General features: G+C 42.5%; 1 long non-coding RNA gene across 1 annotated transcript; it reads left to right on the top strand.

Moving 5' to 3' along the window:
• Nucleotides 1-9,393: 9,393 nt before the first annotated feature.
• LOC121398185 lies at nucleotides 9,394-12,210 on the top strand. The gene is made up of 3 exons (XR_005964161.1): nucleotides 9,394-9,527; nucleotides 10,891-11,071; nucleotides 12,172-12,210. It is a non-coding gene; the product is annotated as an uncharacterized LOC121398185 (long non-coding RNA).
• The last annotated feature ends 237 nt before the right edge of the window (nucleotides 12,211-12,447 follow it).

Genomic DNA, 12,447 nt, shown 5'->3' with positions numbered 1-12,447 from the left:
GGTATTGCTTCCAACTTTAAGATTAACGCCAGCAAGTCGCAAGCTATGAGCATTGGCCTATCTTTAGATGTCCAGAGACAGTTGAAAAAGAATTTCCCCTTTAAATGGTCTGAGAATATGATCAGCTACCTAGGGGTAAACATACCACATGATCTGACGCAAATTTACAAATACAACTATATACCCCTTTTGGAAGACCTTGAAAAGACAATTCTGACTTGGGCCAAGATGCAGATATCCTTGTTCGGTAGGATTCAAATAATCAAAATGATGATTTCCTCAAAAATTTTGTACCACTTACAAATGCTTCCCATTTATTTACCCAAGAGCTTTTTCTGTAAGATAAAAACAATCATCAACAGGTTCATCTGGAAAGGAAAGAAACCGAGATTGAAGTATAGTAAACTGATTTTGACAAAACAACAGGGCGGCCTAGCAGTACCAGACACTTACCTTTATTATATAGCCATTTGAATCGAATCCTCCAATGGAGCCTGAAAGACAGTCAGAAAAAGTTTTGGGTGAATACGGAACAGTGTTTCTCAGTGGTTCCCCTGTGTAATACGATTTGGGCTGTAACACAAAACATTCCTAAACAATTGACGAGACACCCATTAATAGGGGCCTCATTGAAAGTGTGGAAAGAAAACTTGACTATATGGAATCTGTCCACCTATAGCCCTTCTGTTACGCCGCTTTCAGGTAACTTGGATTTCCCCCCAAGCATAGATAGACAGGCGTTTGCCCATTGGGCCTATACAGATGATAGACCATCGGTTTTAGCGGACTTCATGAGAGGTACAACTATCCTAGATTTATGCTCCATACAAGAATCTAGACAGGTACATCCTAGAGATTTCTGGTGCTATCAACAATTGCGCCATTATATAGCCTCACTTGTGACAGACTCTTGTGATAATCAGCTGACTTGGTGGGAGAAACTGATGCAAAGACCTGAAAAGATTAAGAAACCAATCTCGAGGTTTTTTTAAAGGATGTATTTTAAATGTATTAGATTCGGGTGATGCTACTGAGCAACGGTGGTGTGAAGAGTTGGATCTTGAGATCACGGAGGAAACGTGGTCCCAAATTTACAAATCTTTGCATAAAAGCTCTGTAGCTACCAAAACGCAGGAAACCAATTATAAACTTATTACGCGTTGGTACTACACACCTACGAAACTTCATAGAATGTTTCCAAGTGTCTCCGATAAGTGTTGGCGATGTAACAGGCAGACAGGGACTACTATGCATATATGGTTTGAATGTTGCAAGATTAAAAGTTTTTGGAAGGCAATTCTGGATTGTATTCAACAAATAACACCCTTACAGGGAAATATAAAACTAGCCCCCCTAATAACTCTCCACTATGATACGTCAACTCACCAGGTGATTCGCAATTGTCTAACTTTGTTTATGATCCAAGCGGCAAAGGCGCTTATCCCTAGGAAATGGAAAAACACTCAATCTCCGTCCTGGGCCGAGTGGAAATCTTCTATGGAAGAGATTAGGAAATTTGAGGAAATTAGAGCAATGCGTCAAGGTTCCTTTGGCTCATTTAGGAAGGTCTGGGCAAACTGGGATTCTTATATCAATATGCAGGTTGTACCAAAGCTGTGAATTTTCTGGATTACTCTCTTAAATAATTCCTTTAATTACCTCTAAAGTGCTTCATATGTGACTCATTATTTCCCCTCCCTTCACCTGTCATAAGGTTGATGTACATGTCTGTATTCTTCATTTGCATCACTTTTGTATTATCTACATGTCAATATTGATGTACTCAACTTCCCCCCCCTTCCCTCCCCTCTTGCTTTCTGTACCCTTCCCTACTTTCCCCCTTTTTGTTTTAAAATTGCAATAAAGAAAGAATTTACAAAAAAAAATAAAAGGACACCTACACAGATTATAGGGTACATACACATATTATAGGGCACCTACAAACATTATATGGCACCTACACACATTGTAGGGAACCTGCACACATTGTAGGGCACCTACACACACTATAGGGCACCTACAAACATATGGCACCTTCACACCTTACACATTACAAACATTATATGGCACCTACACACACATTATAGGGCACCTACACACATTATAAGGCACCTACACCCATTATAGTGCACCTCCACACATTATAGGGCACCTGCACACATTGTAGGGTACCTACACACATTATAGGGCACCTACACACATAATAGGGCACCTACACACATTATAGGGCACCTACATACATTATAGGGCACCTACACACATTATAGGACACCTACACACATTATAGGGCACCTACACACATTACACATTACAAAAATTATAGGGCACCTGCACACATTATAGGGCACCTGCACAAATTATAGGGCACCTGCACACATTGTAGGGCACCTACACACATTATAGGGCACCTACACACATAATAGGGCACCTACATACATTATAGGGCACCTACAAACATTATAGGACACCTACAGACAATATAGGGCACCTGCACATATTGTAGGACACCTACGCACATTATAGGGCACCTACACACATTATAGGGCACCTGCAGAAATTATAGGACACCTGCACACATTGTAGTGTACCTACACACATCATAGGGCACCTACACACATAATAGGGCACCTACACACATTATAGGGCACCTACAAACATTATAGGGCACTTACACACAATATAGGACACCTATACACATTATAGGGCACCTACACACATAAAAGGACACCTACACAGATTATAGGGTACATACACATATTATAGGGCACCTACAAACATTATATGGCACTTACACACATTATAGGAAACCAGCACACATTGTAGGGCACCTACACACATAAAAGGACACCTACACACACTATTGGGCACCTACACACACTATAGGACACCAACAAACACTATAGGGCACCTACAAACATTATATGGCACCTACACACATTATAGGGCAACTGCACACATTGTAGGGCACCTACACACACTATAGGGCACCTACAAACATATGGCACCTTCACACCTTACACATTACAAACATTATAGGGCACCTACACACACATTATAGGGCACCTACACACATTATAAGGCACCTACACCCATTATAGTGCACCTCCACACATTATAGGGCACCTGCACACATTGTAGGGTACCTACACACATTATAGGGCACCTACACACATAATACGGCACCTACACACATTATAGGGCACCTACACACATTATAGGGCACCTACACACATTATAGGACACCTACACACATTATAGGGCACCTACACACATTACACATTACAAACATTATAGGGCACCTGCACACATTATAGGGCACCTGCACAAATGATAGGGCACCTGCACACATTGTAGGGCACCTACACACATTATAGGGCACCTACACACATAATAGGGCACCTACATACATTATAGGGCACCTACAAACATTATAGGACACCTACAGACAATATAGGGCACCTGCACATATTGTAGGACACCTATGCACATTATAGGGCACCTACACACATTATAGGGCACCTGCAGAAATTATAGGACACCTGCACACATTGTAGGGTACCTACACACATCATAGGGCACCTACACACATAATAGGGCACCTACACACATTATAGGGCACCTACAAACATTATAGGGCACTTACACACAATATAGGACACCTATACACATTATAGGGCACCTACACACATAAAAGGACACCTACACAGATTATAGGGTACATACACATATTATAGGGCACCTACAAACATTATATGGCACTTACACACATTATAGGAAACCAGCACACATTGTAGGGCACCTACACACATAAAAGGACACCTACACACACTATTGGGCACCTACACACACTATAGGACACCAACAAACACTATAGGGCACCTACAAACATTATATGGCACCTACACACATTATAGGGCAACTGCACACATTGTAGGGCACCTACACACACTATAGGGCACCTACAAACATATGGCACCTTCACACCTTACACATTACAAACATTATAGGGCACCTACACACACATTATAGGGCACCTACACACATTATAAGGCACCTGCACACATTATAAGGCACCTACACACATTATGGGACACCTGCACACATTGTAGGGCACCTATACACATAATAGGACACCTACACACATTAAACGGCACCTACACACACTATTGGGCACCTACACACACTATTGGGCACCTACACACACTATTGGGCACCTACACACACTATTGGGCACCTACACACACTATAGGACACCTACAAACACTATAGGCACCTACAAACATTATATGGCACCTACACACATTATAGGGCATCTGCACACATTGTAGGGCACCTCCAAATATAATAGGACACCTAAACACATTATAGGACACCTACACACATTATAGGGCAACTACAAACATTATAGGGCACCTACACACACTATAGGGCACCTACAAACATATGGCACCTACACACATTACACATTACAAACATAGGGCACCTACACACACATTATAGGGCACCTACACACATTATAAGGCACCTACACACATAATAGGACTCCTACACACATTATAGGGCACCTACAAACATTATATGGCACTTACACACATTATAGGACACCTACACACATTATAGGGCACCTACAAACATATGGCACCTACACACATTGCAAACATTATAGGGCACCTACACACACATTATAGGGCACCTGCACACATTGTAGGGCACCTACACACATTATAGGGCACCTACACACATAATAGGACTCCTACACACATTATAGGGCACCTACACACATTATAGGGCACCTACACACATAATAGGACTCCTACACACATTATAGGGCACCTACACACATTATAGGGCACCTACACACATAATAGGACTCCTACACACATTATAGGGCACCTACACACATTATATGGCACCTACACACATTATAGGACACCTACACACATTATAGGGCACCTACACACATTACACATTACAAACATTATAGGGCACCTACACACACATTATAGGGCACCTGCACACATTGTAGGGCACCTACACACATTGTAGGGCACCTACACACATTATAGGGCACCTACACACATTATAGGGCACCTACACACATTATAGGGCACCTACACACATTATAGGGCACCTACACACATTATAGGGCACCTACAAACATTATATGGCACCTACACACATTATAGGACACCTACACACATTATAGGGCACCTACACACATTACACATTACAAACATTATAGGGCACCTGCACACATTATAGGGCACCTGCACACATTGTAGGGTACCTGCACACATTGTAGGGTACCTGCACACATTGTAGGGTACCTACACACATTATATGGCACCTGCACACATTATTGGGCACCTACACACATTATAGGTCACCTACAAACATTATATGGCATCTAGACACATTAGAAGGCACCTACACACATTAGAAGGCACCTACACACATTATAGGGCACCTACACACATTATAGGGCACCTGCACATATTGTAGGGTACCTACACACATAATAGTGCACCTACACACATAATAGGGTACCTACACACACTATTGGGCACCTACAAACATTATATGGCACCTAGACACATTGTAGGGCACCTACACACATTGTAGGGCACCTACTCACATAGGGCACCTCCAAATATTATATGGCACCTGCACACATTATAGGACACCTACACACATTATAGGACATCTACACACATTATAGGACATCTGCACACATTATAGGGCACCTACACACACAATAAGGCACCTACAAACATATGGCACCTACACACATCACACATTACAAACATTATAGGGCACCTACACACACATTATAGGGCACCTGCACACATTATAGGGCACCTACACACATTATAGGGCACCTACACACATTATAGGTCACCTACACACATTATAGGTCACCTACAAACATTATAGGACACCTACACACATTATAGGGCACCTACACACATTATAGAACACATACAGTTATCATTTTATACATACACACATTATGGGACACATACTGTACACACCCTCTAGGACACATACACTACAGGACACATACACTATAGGACACATACATACATTATAGGACACACACACATAGGACACATACACATATAATAGGACACACACACAGTCTAGGAAAGGCACATGCACACATTGTAGGACACATACCAGAGCCCTAGGCAACCTGGCAGGTGGTGGTGCTGGTTGAGCACGCTCTAGTTGCCGCTCCAGTGCATGTGTGAAGTAGGACCCGAGCATGCATACCCTAAATGCCATGCATGCACAGTAGCGCAATTAGTGTGAGAAATAACAGCAGTAATATAAATAATATAAATAAATAACAGTCTGGGAGTAGGGATGTAGTGAACTGTTCGCCCGCGAACTAGTTCGCGCGAACTTTGACCGTTCGCGTCCGCCGCATGTTCGCGAACGTTTGGGAACGTTCGCATTTTGAGTTCGCGTTCGATTCGAATACAAGTCGTTCGACCATTCGACCATTCGAATTCCTTCGACCGCTAAAAATCGAACGATTTCCATTCGTTCGAACGATTGTAAGCATTCGATCGAATGAAAATCCTTCGATCAAATGGCTTCGATCGTTCGATTCGAATGAAAATCCTTCGATCGAACGATTAAAATCCTTCGATCGTTCGATTCGAACGATTTTAGCGGGTGTTCGAAGTTCGCGAACTGTCCGCGAACGTTCGCAGTTTTTGCCGGTGTTCGCGAACACCAAATCGGCAGTTCGCTACATCCCTATCTGGGAGAGAAGGAAGTGGACAATCGGGTAGGCACACATGCATACCTATATAAAACACACACCCTATATAACTCTCTAGACCACATACACAACCTCTAGGACACATGAATACATTAAAGGACACATACACACATTATAGGACACATACACACATTAGAGGAGACATACACACCCTCTAGGACACATACACTATAGGACACATACAAACATTAGTTGAAAAGTATTGGACGAACACTCTGTATCCATCCATAAAGGTTAAACAGTTAAACTTTATTTGCTGATGTAGAATTGTGGGGGTGGGAGTATACGTAGAAGAGGGTGGGTGTGAATGTTTTAGCATATGTAGGTGTGTGGTAGCATATATAGAAGTGTGCGGCTGGGTGTGAATGTGGGAGCATATGTAGAATTGTGTGGGTGTGGGAGTTTATGTAGAATTGTGTGGGTGTGAGAGTTTATGTAGAAGTGTGTGGTGGGTGTAAATTGTTGAGTATACTGTATGTAGAAGTGTTGAAGCATACTGTATGTAGAAGTGTTTGAGTATACTGTATGTAGAAGTGTTGGAGCATACTGTATGTAGAAGTGTTGGAGCATACTGTATGTAGAAGTGTTGAAGCATACTGTATGTAGAAGTGTTTGAGTATACTGTATGTAGAAGTGTTGGAGCATACTGTATGTAGAAGTGTTGGAGCATACTGTATGTAGAAGTGTGAGAGTGTTGGAGAATATGTAGACATGTGTGAGTATGGGAGAATATGTAGAAGTGGGTGGGTGTGAGCTTGGGAGAATTCTGTATGTAGAAATGTTTGGGTGTGAGTGTTGGAGCTTATGTAGAAGTGTGTGGGTATTCAGGTTGCCACTTCTCTGGAAAAAAATACCGGCCTTCCTATATATTTATCTTTTTGGGGATCAACAATAATTTTTACCCACCAGGCTGGTAAAATACCAGCCAGGTGGCAACCATAGTGGGTATGAGTGTGGGAACATATGTAGAAATGTGGGGATAACTCAATCACCACACGAAAAGGATGACTGCGCTCTGGGGAATAAGTTTAATTGGCTCTTCAATCTCAGTATAACCCCCACCTCAGGTGTAGAATAATTCACAATAATATGAGTTTCTGAGAGAATCAGCCGACAATGCAGTACTTGCTGGTTTATCAAGTGTTATACCGTACAAGTGAAGACACAAACATTTATACGGTCGTGTGAAGAAGACCTCCCCCTATGGGGGTTGTGCACCAGCTCATCATAGTCTGTTTAGTCCAATAAATTCCAGTGTGGTTGTGAAAAAAGCTCAAAGTGGGTTTTTAAATCAATTAATTAAAACCCTGGTACTGCCATTTGATTGGCCTACCTTGTATATTCAAAATGCCCATGTGGCAAAGGATATGTTGGGCAGACAAGCAGGCGCATAAAAACCAGGATTAAAGAACATATGGGAAACATCTGTAACTGTAAGCAAGGCTCTTATACAGACACTACTGTATCGAGGCACTTTAACAATGCAAACCATAACCAAACACATTTGAAATGGATGGTGTTAGAGATGATAGAAGTTTGTGTGTAAGTAAATGTAGAAATGTGTGGGTGCATTTGATGAAGTGCAGGGTTGCGTGTGAGTGCAAGCATTTGTAGTGTGGATTGTGTCGGTGTTGGATCATATGTAGAAGTGTGAGTGCACATATGGACGTGTGATGGGGGGTGTCAATTTTGGATGTTTGAAATAAACTGTTATCTTATTGGGAAATTCATATTTGGAAAAGTGTACATTTTTCTTTTCATTCCTGTGAAAGATTGAAAAGAAATGTCAGTTTTGCAGAAATAGATTTGAGTTGGCACGAAAAGTAGCGAGTGTGTGTGTAAGTGGCTACAAGATGATTAGTGTGTGTGTTGGTGGGTGTAGTCATTGCTGTCATATCGGCCAATCAGCTGTTGCGCAATCGCTCATTATAACCAGATATTTGGTGGCAGCACAAGGACTGAATAGTGAAGATTAGAAGTCAGCAATCACCCATAGCGTATATGTAACAAATAGTTACCCCGGTGGGGGTCGGCGGGGACGCCCGCCATGATTGGCGCCGGTTCCTAGGGCGCGCATGGCGCGCCTCCTCACGTCTTAAAGGCTCAGGTGCGCTGACATATGATGTCAGCGCGCAATGGCGCGAATTTTAAATGGTACTTAAAGGTACATTTTCTTTTTGCAAACTGCCTGTGATAGGAGTTTGTTCCTGGTGCTTCCTGAGCTTTTGCTATTCCTGTTTTGAACCTGTTTGATTCCTGTTGTGACCCCTGCCTGGCTTTTGACTATTCTGACCTCTGGATCCTGACCTTTGCCTGAATACCGACTACCTCTTCTGCTTAACCCTCTGATTGACTTCCTGGATTGACCCTTGCCTGCCTGACTACGTTTATTCTCTGCCTGCCTCGACCCGGCCTGATCTGACTACTCTTTTGCCTAACGCCTTGTACTACGACCTTCTGTCCAAAGACTTTGCTCTACAGTCGTGCCCCTCTGCCTATCCAGAACCCTCATCTTGCACCTCTCTTTTAAGTCCAGGTGGCATCCAAGTAAGCCGAGGGCTCCTCCCGAGGCCTAAAGGCGGTCACACTACTGGTGAAGCACGAGCCGAGACCAAGGTGCCTGGTTTGTTCTGGTGTTGGGTGCCGACCGTGACAGTATAATAGACAAAGGTGCAAGTCTTTGGTGGCCACTTCCACCTGTTCCGTAGACACGATCATCAAGCAGACAGCACCACACGTGAGTATTTTCTTAAAAGGCCTTTATTGCGTAAGGGCTTTTCTTTGGATAGAAATACAATAGCGACATTTCAGGCTCACAATCGCCTTTCCTCAAGCTACTGAACTCGAGTTAGTGAACACATTTTATATCCTTTATCATAGTGCCATCTAATGGCCAATTAGTATACAAAAACACAGCTGAATTTCCTTAAATAATAATAGTAGTGCACAATTTTGTAACATCAATATGTGACATTGTATAAAACAAGTCCATCCTGATACATCACCGGGACCTATCCATAGATACTAGTGATGTGCAGGTCAGGCACCTGACCCTAACCCGCACTGCTCCAGCCCGTGCCCGCCGCACCCGCGCTTCCAGGGTCCTTTTATAGACCCATGCCGACCCGTCCCCGCAGATGACATCACTAAAGAGGCAGGACGAGCAGATGCGGAACTATAAACACGGAAGCCGGCATTTGAAGGTGGCGGGCGGGAAGAGCAGGAGAAGAGCTCGACCCGCACCCGGCTGCCACTCGCGAGACGCAGTGCGAGGTCGACCCGAACCTGCCTGACCCACGAGTCCCGCGGGTATTGGGTCAGCCTGCACATCACTAATATACATCAATCCAAATACCTGAAACAAGAAATATATATAAGAAAACTCTTTAAAATAATATACTATACAAAATAAATTAAATGATCAGAACATTTTTATGTAATTCATACTCCCTATTAAGACCAGATAGTGTAAGTGTACCTAGCATCCGTATCCACATGGCTTCCCTTTTAAGTAGTTTTTCTAGTCTATCTCCCCGTCGGTGTAATTGCGGGACTCCGTGTCCTTTCTCAATGAAATGACAGGCCACAGTTTGTTCTATCTTTTTGCTTTTGATAGCGGACTTATGTTTGCGTATGCGATCTTTAACCATGCGGGACGTCTGTCCCACATACTGCAAGCCACTCGGGCACTTTATCACATAGACAACAAATGTGGAAGAACAGGTAAAATGTCCCTTAATTTATATCGGGGTGCCTTTATGTGAGTGATAAATCACCTTATCACACTGGCGATTAGAGCAGAAATTGCATATTAGGCAAGGGAAGGTGCCATTTTTAGTTGGTCTTGGTACCTGCTGTGATTCCTTACTACCCCCTAGATCTGATCTTCCCAGACACGAGCCCACTGTCTTATTCTTTTTGAATGCCATCATTGGCGTTGACTTAAACTCCTGTACATTTGGAATGCCATCTCTGTGGAGCCCCCAGTGTTTATTGTTTAATTTCAATAATATGTGAAACCAGGGAATTATATTTAGACACAAATGTTAATCGGCCACCCTCTCTTTTTGGTTTACTCAAATTCTTTTGGCTCCTTTCAGGGTCCTCCACTTGGGAGCGCTGTTCCTTTAATAGAGGATACCCTCTCTCTTGGAATTTGATAGTCTTTTGACTACTGGGAAATGTTGTGATGATGAAACATGTTAAGCACTGAGAGAAACAGATCGACCGGAAGAGAGACGGACTGACGGATGGACAGAAGGATAAATAGAGAGATGAAAGGTAAGGGACAAGCCTCCTTTAAGTGCCACAGATAGTAATTTCTATGATCTGCAGTACTTCTAGGAATGGCAGCAGAGGAATCACTTTTAAAGCCACTTGCTCTGTCCCTGTTCATTCCCCAGTCTCTAGGCAACGAGCAATTTTGGGAAGGCATTGTAACTCAGTACTTTGGTGTAGAAAGACATGGTTACCCATTTTGGATTCGGCTGAATGTGTACTTCCAAAAATATATGGTTTTGGGGGATCTTTGTGTTTTTAACCCCCCCAAATTCAGTACATGTGTTGATTTTTCAGAAGCTGACTTCCAGAACAAGCTATATGCACTAACTTCATTCCAAAATCTCCATAAAATGACTCATATCTGGTATTGGCACATTCCAGAAACATGAGGCTTTTCAAATCAGGTGCATTTTTGTATATAAAATTAAACATTTTTTCTGGTATAATCCCTATATCATGAAAAATAGAATTTGTTTAAAAATATTTAGAGCTGTAAATGTTGTTCCAGCAGTGGAAATGCACAAAATCTCAGAATGCAGAGGTCCTCCTGAAAAAAAGAAGAATGTATAGTTTTCCTAGGTAAACAAAAAATCCCAGGATATGTCCCTAAAGTGAGAGAGCACAACGGGTCTGACACTGAGTGCAAATGAAATGGGTAACTGGCAGTGAAAGGGTTAAGTGTCAGTGCACTGGTGCCTCTCTCAGTTCACCTTTGTTTATGATGATGCTGTCTGTTCTGTTTTCATTAGTTTGAAGAACTAAAAGAGGGATAAAAACGTTGATGAAATCTTTTTGGTCTTGCCCATTTTGTCACCACACCCCCTAAGGACCATGTCCAAATGTGGCAGGTTATGGAAGTCTGAACACATTTATGGGCGTTTTATTGCAATGTTTTATGTGTTACGTGTTATAGCTTTGCAAATGAAGGTGAAAGTCTCAGTTCTCCCAGCAGACCTGCTTATCTTAAATAGTTACAATTGTATCTTTGCTTATCTTAACTAAAAGTAAAAGTATCGAATTGCGGCTGCTGACTGTTCTGGGCTCTCTGCATAAAAAAAAAGTATTTTTTTAATTAACTTTGTATCTTTTTCTGGTATCAGTGCAGGAGATCAAAGAGAAAGTCTACACATTTCAGTAAGAAACCCGGGACTGCGGGCTGAGCTGTCAAAATTGTGACTGTCCTGCAGAAAACAAGACAGTTGGGAGGTATGTTCATTCCTGTGCTGTGGAACAGGTGCATGTGTGTAGTACACTGGCTTCTCATACACGACTGCCACCATTAACCCACCTCCCCTTCCACATCTACAATACTTACATCTATACTGAGAAGGGTGACTAGATGAAGCACCCATGAATGAGGCCCAGGACTTGCACAT

The sequence above is a fragment of the Xenopus laevis genome, chromosome 9_10L (assembly GCF_017654675.1).
Source record: "Xenopus laevis strain J_2021 chromosome 9_10L, Xenopus_laevis_v10.1, whole genome shotgun sequence".
Classification (NCBI taxonomy): Eukaryota; Metazoa; Chordata; class Amphibia; order Anura; family Pipidae; genus Xenopus; species Xenopus laevis.
The sequence above is the reverse complement of the archived record's forward strand: the minus strand, read 5'-3'. Positions and strand labels throughout refer to the sequence as shown.